The sequence below is a fragment of the Aquila chrysaetos genome, chromosome 12, assembly GCF_900496995.4.
Source record: "Aquila chrysaetos chrysaetos chromosome 12, bAquChr1.4, whole genome shotgun sequence".
Lineage (NCBI taxonomy): Eukaryota > Metazoa > Chordata > Aves > Accipitriformes > Accipitridae > Aquila > Aquila chrysaetos.
This window is the reverse complement of record NC_044015.1, coordinates 24,671,489-24,681,456: the sequence shown is the minus strand read 5'-3', so window position 1 is coordinate 24,681,456 and position 9,968 is coordinate 24,671,489. Positions and strand designations below refer to the sequence as shown.

The following is a 9,968-nucleotide window of genomic DNA, read 5'->3' as shown; positions in this document are numbered from 1 at the left end:
CCTGTAACGCGGGAGGTCAGGCAGATGATTTAATGGCCTCTTCTGGCCTTAAGAGACATTAACGTGCCCGCTTCCCGCCCGCCGGTACCAAGTCATCCCCCGGCCGCGGGTCTCCCGCTGGGCTCCGGGAGCCCGGGGCGGGCGCGGGTGGGAACCGGCCTCCCCCGCACGGGTGGGTGCCGTGGTGGGAAGCCGCCCGCTTCGAGGCAGCCGCCGGCCGTGCTGCTCCGCTGGGGCCCGCCCGCTTAGCGCTGCCCCGGGCTCTCTGCGCCCACCGAGGGGCGCCGGCCGGGAGGAACGGGCTCGGAGGCGTCTCCTTCTATCGCCGTGTCGCGACTATCGCCCCCTTCGCCGTCTGGGGGCAGCGGCAGAGCACCGCACGGGAGGGGGGAGACCCGCCCCACCGTTGAGCGAACGACGGTCGCGGGGCGGCGTGTGCAGCCGGGCTGGCGGCCGCCCGCCCCGTCGGGGGCCCGGGGCCGGGCGCGGAGGGGGCCGTACCCCGGAGATGCTCCGTGCCCAGCTCGGCAGGGGCCGTGGGGGATCGCGCCCTGAGTGACAGCCAGGCAGGGTGCCCCGCCGGCGCAGGGTGCCCCTCCGGCACGGCCCGGCAACCCCCTCCCCACCCCCGAGGGGCCGAGCCCCAGCGGAGGAGACCCCGTTTAGCGGAGAGCGGGCGGCGGGTCTGGGGGTAGGGTTGCTGCTGGATCCCCGGGGAGGGAGAGGACTGCCCGGGCCTCCGGTGCGCTCCGGCTCCGCCTGCGCCCGCGGCGGCAGGGCCGGCGCAGGGCTCGCCCCGCCGAAATGCAAGGGGAGTGACCCGCTCCGGGCCGGGAACCTCGCGGCTGAGGCGCTCTGCACCGAGCACCGGGTGCACGCAGCCCGCCGGTACCCCCGGGCGGAGAAGGTTGCCACCGGCGGGGATAAACCCGAGGTGCCGCTCCCCCCGCCGCGGGGGCTGGTCAGGCAGCGCTGGCAACGGCACCTCTAATTTTCATACGACAGCTCTAACGCTACCTGCGCCGGGAAGTGCCGCAGAATTGAGAGGGTCTCCCCTAAGCCGTCCTTACCCAGCGCTCCCGGGTAGTGCGAAGCGCTGGCACGTCTGAAGAACGAGCGTTTACGTTTACAGTGCTGGGACTGGAGGGACATTTACAACAAAACAGTCCTGAGGACATTTTCTCTTCCAGCTGCTTTCTAAATATAGCGCACGGCAATCCACTACCTAGCACCGCGTCCTCGCTCTTGCACTTACGGAAATTCAAAGTCGAGCTGGAGAAAAAAAGAGAGAGACAAAGACAAGATAATTTTAAGAAAGACAAAATTAAAACGAGCCTCGAGTATTTAAAATCCACGCCTGCGTTAAGGTCACCCGAACGGCGAGAAGGGCCGTCTATTCGTATTTTAAACCAGCTGTCTTTTCCACGGGGACAGTTGTTTGCCTCCTGACCCATCGATAGCCTATTAATACAATTTAATTCTGCAGTTGTTTCTGTTTAAAGAGTGTTTGGAGCGAATTGTTTCTTTTGTTTATGATCAAACAAACGAGCTCTGGTAATCTTATGTTTTATCTCCCTAACATATGGAAAAGCTATTTATCCCAGCCAATCACAATAAAGTGAAGAAAACCCCATTTTATGGAAAGGTATATATCACAAGTTTGTTCATCATTAAAGATATGATTACCAGTGAAAACCCTCCGAAAGTGGCACATTTATGATTCCAGGAACAGATGGGGACATCCATTTTCCTTGCAAATACTTTTGAAATTGCTCTACTGGTAGCAGTATAAAAATGATATACAGATGCCAGTGCCAACGAAGCCGGGACAAGAGGTCCAGATTTACACAGTAAAAGCTTCACATGCGCTCTGTCAGCTTTGATTGATCTGCACTATACCTCAGAAACTTGTTGACTGGGAAAGGAAACAGCGCAAATAATTCACTGCAACAAGGCAGATAATTCACCCAGCCAATCGCTCCGCTCCGCTTCTCCGGGCGGTGACATACGAGTCCTCCTGCCGCACAAAGAAGCATCATTCTCCAGTGTGAGCAGCGGTCGGTGTCACGGAGGGGGGGAGAGGGGGGAGGAAAAGAGAGCGAGCGAGCGAGAGAAAGAAAGGTGGGAGCTGCGCACACAAAAGGAGAGGGGAGACAAGGAGAAGTTGGGTTTGGGCGATGGGCACAGCCATCTACCTTTTCCACCCGGAGCCCAGGCCGAGCCATTCGGCCCCAATTGTCATTATCATATTGATTAAGTTCATCAGAGAGCAATTTTAGGTTTAACGCCAGCGGACTGGGAGAGGGAGCAAAGAATTATCTAAGAAAAGCACAACATTCTTACCGCAGGGACGTTTCCCTGTTCCAGTTCATTGAGGGAGTTGATTAAGTTTAAATGAAGCAGACACTGGATAAAAGTAAGGGTATTGACCACTGGGCAGCGCGGGCTGCGCTTGAAAAGGCCTGATACATGCAGAAAAGCAAGATTTGCTAAATGCTCTAATCTTCAATCAAATCTTACATCAATACAGACAAAGTTTGGTAATGAGAGATTCAATGAAGCATGCGGGAGAAAGAATTAATCCTCTTGGTCTAAACTGGGTTCAACTTTGAAGCCTGCTCCGAAGGAAAGACAGTTATCTAAATGCTAAATAAGAAACTTATTGTACTTTTCATGGCATGCTAATCTTTTGTCTATTTCATCTCTATTATTTGTATGCTCATAGGCGGCAGTTGTCATGGTGATTATATCAAACCACTTCTGTGCGGATGGCTGCGAGGACTCAGGGCCTCCCTCCAGCCCTCCGCCGGGGCCAGCTCGGCCCGCCCGCCCCCCCCAGCGCCCCGCACCCGGCCCCGGCCCCGGCCCCAGCGCTCGGCCCGCGGGGACACGGCCGGGGCAGAAATCGCCCCCCCCCGGCACCGGCGGCGTTCTGCCGACACCGGCCCCCTCCTCTTTCCCCTTCCCGCCGCATCACCCAAACCGGAGCGATCTCCCTCCACGAAGAGGTGCTTTTTTTTCCCCTTCCTTTTCCTCTTTTTTTTTTTTTTTTTTTTTTGTGAGCTTGCCTTGATAAGCTTTAGATGTCAGAAATCAAACACTCGCCAGGAGGTAGATAATGGGGAGTGTGATCTCCTCTATTTGTACATAGACAGCGCTTTTGCACCGGCGCTGCCTTGCACCACTGTCAAGCTCCCCGGGCTTTGTTGGACTCTGCCCGCCGCCCCCCGGCCCGGGGAGCCCGGCACCGCGGCAGGGGAGGGGGCCGCCCCGCTCCCCGCCCGGAGCCGCGGCTCCCCCGGGCTCGGGCAGCCCCTGACAAGGGGAATTAAGATTCATGTTATGCAAATGTCGAGGTGAGCGCAGACACTCTAATCGCGAAAGGTTTGGAGGAAAAGAAGAAAGCGGGGGGGCGGAAGAGAGAAAGAGCGCAGGGATTTTTCTTTTTTTTAACTGCGCTTTGCTAACACTTGGAGGCAGCCGCCGGTAGCAGGCACCGGGCTCCGGCCCACGGGCAGCGCTGCGGGGCGGGCTGGGGGCACCGGCCGCCCCCGCCCGGCCCCGGCCAGAGCTATCGGGGGAGGGGGGGAAATTCCCAGGCTATCGATCAGACATCCTAATTTCTCCCCCGGTACCCGGGAGGGCCTGACGGAGGCTTCTTTTGCACAGATCCGGAGGGGAGGCAGCCAGCACGAATAGGTGGGTGCGGGAAAGAGGGGGGGCCTTCCCCCGGCTTATTCCCTGCCATATAATCATCTGAGCGCACAAGGGTGGCACCCGAGCTTTTATGTCTTTTACAAAAGTTGCCAAATTAAGGCCGGATTAGGGCTCCCTTCAGGATTTGTGGGCTCTTTAGAGGTTGGGAGCAGCCCATATAGCCCGCCAGTGCTTATGAAAAGCTTAAAAAGTAATAAAAGGGGGAGTGATCCCGAGAGAAAGTAACATGTATAACTCTTATTAAAGGAGCAGCGAGCGGGGCTGTGAACTTGAATAACTGTTTGAACTTTAATTTGTTCATTAACAGGATTTGCCCCTGACTGTGAATGTTATTACTTCTCTTAAAGGCGAGGTGCAAATGCAAAGCCATAATGAAAGAGCCTGGCAAAAAGTTAAACGCCTCGTAATTACACCAGCCTCATTGAAAACGTAAAGTAATACAAAAGTGAAGAAAACGGGAGCCGGGCTGATGTTCTCCCGAACGCCCCAGCCTCGGACAACGGCGGCGGGGAGCTCCGGGCCCCCAGCTCCCACCCCACCAACTCCCGGTAGCTCGCTATATAGCCGGATGGGAAATGGTTGCGTTTAAACAAGTTTAGACCTCCTTTAAAACATAAAAAAAAAAGAAACCCAACACCTCATGTTCTCCTTTTCCTCAGTGGGGGAAGCCTGGTTTGTTCCTCTAACTGTTTTCAGTCTTGAGCGAAACACGGTGTCTGAAGTCTGATCTAATCTGCATGTTTGTATCCTAAACAGGGCACATTAGCTCCTCTCTCCCCCATCACACCGACAGTAGATAAAACTCTGGAGAACCGGAATAAAACAAACTACTACTCCTCTCAGAAGGTATATGACTTTGTACTGATGCGTTTGCCAGTTAGCTCCGCGCCGACTGTCGTTTCATCTGTCAGTTATCCCCTTCCCGGTTTGTCAACTGTGTTTTTATAGATTCGCTTGTCATCCGCACCCTTCCTCAACAGGAACATGCAGCCGGGTCGCAATTAAATATACAGATACACGAGCTGTTAGCAAGATTTCACCCTCCCATCCGCAGCCGATCGCAGCCGAGCCGGGGAGATGATTGCCCTGTCACTTCTTCTTCAGGCTTAAACCGCCTGAAAACTGGCCGGCAGAGCACCGCCTCTCTTAGCCGGGCGCTCGCTTTTGCCGCCCACCGCCGCCGCCTTTGAAGTGCGAACTTCGGGGGCTCCCCGGCCCCCCCCCGGCCCGGGGTGCGCTCCCTGCCCGGGGGACGGCGGGCTCAATACGGGATTTGGCCCGTCTCGGGGGGCTCCCCGCGCCGGGGAGACGGGCCGATAGCGAACCCCGAGAAACGCAGCCGTGCCCCGGCAAGGCCGGGACCCCGCCGGGCAGGCGGGGGGGGCTGCCACCAGCGCCGGTGGCAGCGGGCATCGGCGCCGGCTGCACGGTCCAGCGCAGGTGGAAATGGAGACACTTGATCGAGGCAGGTTTTGCAGTCACGTTTCAGAGCAGAGGAAAAGCACGACGGCGCTTCAGAGAGAGAGAGGGAGTGAAACCCCCTCCGCTAGTTTAAAATGCTCTCCTGCTTCTACAGCTGCATGCACATTAAGGAGATGATGCTATCTTAACACTAACAAGTTGAATCGTTTCCATTACACCACTATAAATAAAGATATATCCTATTTTATAGGTCTAATTATTTACTTCTTACATTTTTGCAGCACCATTAAACTCATTGGGGAAAAAACCCAAACTATTTCATCAAATCGGTAGCAGAAAAAAATAATCATATTACTGACAAAGTAAATAAATTTCTCCAACTCTACTTGTCCATCCCAGCGTGGACAGTCAGCACTGCCATCCCAGCAAGTGCAAAACCAGCAAGACCCAGCTACCAGCTGAGAAGCAAGAAATGCAGCCTGGGCTTGACCAAGACGACATCAGTCAGGAAGGGGATACCATTTTCTGTACTTTAGCTCATCAGAATCCTTGTACTAACTTGGACCTTGGAAAGAAACTTTCGAAAATAACCAGGTCCCAAGACAGTAGCATCTTAGCCAAACAATACCTTCCCTCTGCACCGGGAGATGAAGCAGCAGGCTGGGCAGGGCAGGGCAGGACAGGGAGCACAGGTGGAACATGTTTCCTGCAAGAAACAGGACAAACTCACACGGCTGCATTCGGTGCCACATCCAAGTGGCCTTCAGCTCCCATCGCCCTGCCACCATATCACAAAAACTCTGCACACAAGCAACAGGACGGTTATCTCTAACAGTGTCCCTGAAGGAAGAGTCTCAGCCTTCTCACCAGGCAGAAGAAAAGCGTTCTTGGCAAGGGTTGCTAAGTAATAGCATACCCAAGCTGTAATCTGGTTAGTAAACAGTGCAAAAGCATCCCGAGAACAGGACCCTCACGGTAGCCTTGGCCTTGCAATGACCGCACACCAGTGCGGGCTGCTGCGCTCACACAGCTGTACCGCGATGCGACCGCACAGCATTTCTTGTGGGATCAGGGCAGGGACTACTACGTTGTTGTTGCCTTCCCCCATCTAACCTCTGACGATTGCTTTAGATTTGAAGAGAATTTGATATAGCGCAGATAAATAACATCCAAGGCTTCATCAGACACTGATTAAATTGTTCAACTTCAGCTAGCGGACTTGATTAACTGCAAACTTGGAGCTGGGTGTCACCTTCACAGGAGCACCGCAAGTCTACCTATTTCTGCTGGCAGCCTCACCCGCACGCTGACAGGAGGATGACAAAATGGAGCCTGCCGGAGCCAGCCCCCGGAGCCCCCTTGGGCACAGAGGCAACTGAGGCTGCTCAGAAAGCAGCCGATTATGGGAAAGCAACACCCTCGGCAGCTCGTAGGCCCCGAGGATGTGTCACCTGGTGGTCAAGAGCCCATCAAAGTCAGAAAAGCGTTTAAAAAATGAGTAGGCATCTATTTGGTTTGCAGGAGGCATTTTTCACTTTTAGCAGGGCAAGGTGCTTACCGCTCCTAGCAAGGGCTTGGGTGAGGAGTGCGCACGTTAGGCCGCAGGAACTTGTTATCGGAATAGGGGAGGACTTTGCCACAGCTTCTCCAGGCTGGGGTTGGTTGCAAGATGCGCCTTCTAGCTTCTGCTCCAGTACATCTCCGGCACCCTGACCTTTGAAGACAACACGAATTTTGCTTTAAATATGCACTGGCAGATCAATCCTCAATGTATTTGTGATCATGTAACGCATGCAATCTGACCTGCAAGATATATGGTTTGTAACACTTTTATAAATCAGCGTTTTACACAGCACATACTGCTCCTGTAAGCTAACCTTATCTTCAGAGCTGACAATTCCCAACATCATTGCTTTGAAGCGCCGAGATGGTGAGATGGCAATCTACTGAGCTAGAATATACCTCTGAAAATAAGTATATAAATACTGTACAGTGCATCTGAAGTTGATTTATGAAACAGACAGGAGTTAAAATCTTGATATATTAGCAAAAATAACTAGACCTTTAAAGTCAAGAAGCCCTTAGGCTGTAGCAAAAATCATTGATGTAGGAAAAGCATCTGTATTTCGATGACGGTGCAATCACACATAGAAAAAAAATCATAAAACTGTTTTTCCTTTCCTGCAGATAAAAAATAAAAGCGATTTTGCACCAGCTGCATGAAATGCTTCCTAGCGAAGCGTTCGCCTTTTAACTTTCGGTTATTAGCGATTCGGCTTTATATGGCTGCGTCAAACCGCCCGGTTCTTCGCGGACGAAAAAATAATCATAAAAAAGGCAAGTCCTCGTCCGGCAGGCTCTGGCAGGCGGCGAGGGTGGCTGGTCGGTAACCCGGGGGTGCCGGCAGCAGCCGGGGCTCCCCGGTGCGGCGGGAGGGAGGGAGGGAGGGAGCGCTGCCCGCCCAGCGCAGCCCAGCGCGGGGGGCCGGCGGGCCCGGGGGGCCGCTTACCTGCACGGCGGGGAAGGGGGGCGGGAGAGGGGAAAGGGCCTCTTCTCGGGGAGCTGCTTTAGAGCTTCTCCCTCGCCTCCTCCCCGGTTCCTTTCCGGGGAACGGGCGGAAGGAGCCGGGGTGCGCCCCTTTCCCCGGCAGGGAGTGGATGCGCTCTGCCGCGCCCGAGCACGGCGCTGCCGCCCTGCTCCCGCCGGCACGGACACGCTGTCCTTCGGCGTGGGAGCGCCCACGGGGCGGCAGCGCCCGGCGCTTCGCTGCGGATTTACCCCAGCGCCCTCCCCAGATACATACATATATTTTCTTTTTTAAATAAGATTACTAACGCGCTCGGTTGTATCATTACAAATGAAATGCTTCTAGTGGCACAGGACTCGCGGGGACCAAAACCCGCAGGTGACGGGAGCAGCGCGGCGGCACCTGCGAGCAGCGCCAGCGCTGCCGCTCTCGGAGGCGACCGGGGTTACGTCCGCGGCCATTTGAGCCCCCGGCCGAGTACAAACAGAAATACGTATTTTTATAGGTATCTCTGTATAACTAGCAAACCTCCCTAGCAGGTCGCGGCGGGGGGGACGGCGATACCCGCCACGGCGCCGAGCGGCGGAGCCGGCGGGGGAGACGCTCCGCACCTGCTCAGCGGCCGCGGGGAAGGGCCCGGCCGGGCGGGGCGGGCAGAGGGACAGGCGCCAGGACGCGGTCCCCCGCCGCCGGCGGGTGTGCAGGGCAGGGCAGGGGTAGCAGTACTTACGGTGCCGCGGCCGGCCCTGCCGGGGGACGCGGAGCGGGCGCGGGCACCGCCGGGGAGCGGAGCTGCTGCTGCCGCCGCCGCCGCGCGGGAGCGGCGCCCCCTGGCGGCCGCGGCGGGGGGAGTCTCCGCGCGCGCCCCCGCCGCCCCGGTGCGCGGCGAGGCGGGATCCGTCCCGCCGGCCCGGGCCCCGGTGTCCTTTTGATGGCCGTCACTTGTGCCGCGCGGTCCTTGGGCTGAAAAGATCAGTTAGTGCCGCGAAGTCGATCGCCTCACGCCGCGGCGGCGGGGCCGGGGGGCATCGGGCGTCCGGGAGCTGCGCCTGCCCGCCCGGAGCCGGCACGGCACGGCACGGCACGGCACGGCACGGCACTGCGCCGGCGGGCCCGCTCCGGTCCCCGGGCCGCGCTCCCCGCCCGGGCACCGCGGCGGGACCGGCTCGGCTCTGCCCGCGCAGGGAGCCGCCTGCTCCTCCCCCCCCCCCCGCTCCGCATCTGGAATCCGCAATCAAGAGCCCAATTTTGTCATTTGGAAACACTAATTATCTAATCACGCCACGCTGCAGAGCGTACTTGTCTGCCCAATTAGCTAGGACAATTATTAAAATTCGGAGGCCTAATTATGTCTCAATTTAATGCTGGCAAACTCGCGTAGAGAGCAGTAATTAAAATCCTCTCCTTGCCTCTGCCTTTAGGGCAGCGGTTGATTAGGACCTGTCAGGGGCTGCGCTGCACCGAACCAGCCAAGCGGATTGTGCAACATGACCCCGCATTGTTAAGTGTGTCAACATATTAACCTGAATTCCCTTCAGCCCCCATAATCACATTTGGTAGGAGGAAGAAAAGGGGCTAAAACATGAAGCATTTTATTAAAAAAACATAAATTCTTTTTAATTAATGCTGTAAGAGATCTGACGCGGCTTGAGCTACCAAATGCTGCGAGTCATATAAGGCTGGTGCTTCTAATTACCAGTAAAGGAAGGTTTGCTCTTCTCTGTTAAAAAGACTTCCCTCTCCTCTCATTTAAAGAAAATGATCTTTCTTTTGGGTAGTGTATTTTTTAAAACCCAGCTAGTTGGCTTCCAGTGATAAAGTTGATTACCAGTTTTTTGTTTGATGATGGAACACAAGTGAATATTGACTTCTGCGAGAATCAAACAGACGACCAGAGGCGTAAATAAAACGGTCAGGATTTAACACTTGAAAGAAGTTAATAAAGTTGAAAATTAAAAATCATAATATTGGGATAATTTCTAAATATTTATTTTGGCTCAGCTCTCAAGTTGGATAGGAAGTCAGTGTTAAAACACAGACAGACAAGAACTGGAGTTAACCCTGTTGTGTTCCTGCCCGGCGTAGAGCACTTTCCCGCCACGGACGAGGAGCCCCCAAGCCCAGCATCCCCCAGCAACGGCCACCGCAGAAAGAGGACTGGTCCTGCCGGCAGAAGCGTTCCCCTTTAGCACGTCCCTTTTTGGCCGGAAAACCACAGCGCCGAGGAAGGCAGTTCCTTCATCCCCTGTTAGTGAGTTCTCTGGGGTTCGGGACTACGGTGGCAAACCTGAATTCCCGCAGC

The 9,968-nt window shown here is 55.6% G+C and overlaps 1 long non-coding RNA gene across 3 annotated transcripts in view; it reads right to left on the bottom strand.

Moving 5' to 3' along the window:
- LOC115349422 overlaps window positions 1–9,033 on the bottom strand; it is a 14,852-nt gene extending 5,819 nt beyond the window's left edge. For 2 of the 3 annotated variants that reach the window (XR_003926079.1, XR_003926078.1), the window contains exons 1-3: window positions 8,397–9,033; window positions 6,698–6,853; window positions 1,071–1,272 (exon numbers count right to left, since the gene is read on the bottom strand). This is a non-coding gene — a long non-coding RNA (uncharacterized LOC115349422). Of the gene's footprint in view, window positions 1–1,070; window positions 1,273–5,767; window positions 5,846–6,697; window positions 6,854–8,396 lie in introns of all 3 variants that reach the window. The other variant, XR_003926080.1, reaches the window with a different exon arrangement.
- Window positions 9,034–9,968: the final 935 nt, after the last annotated feature.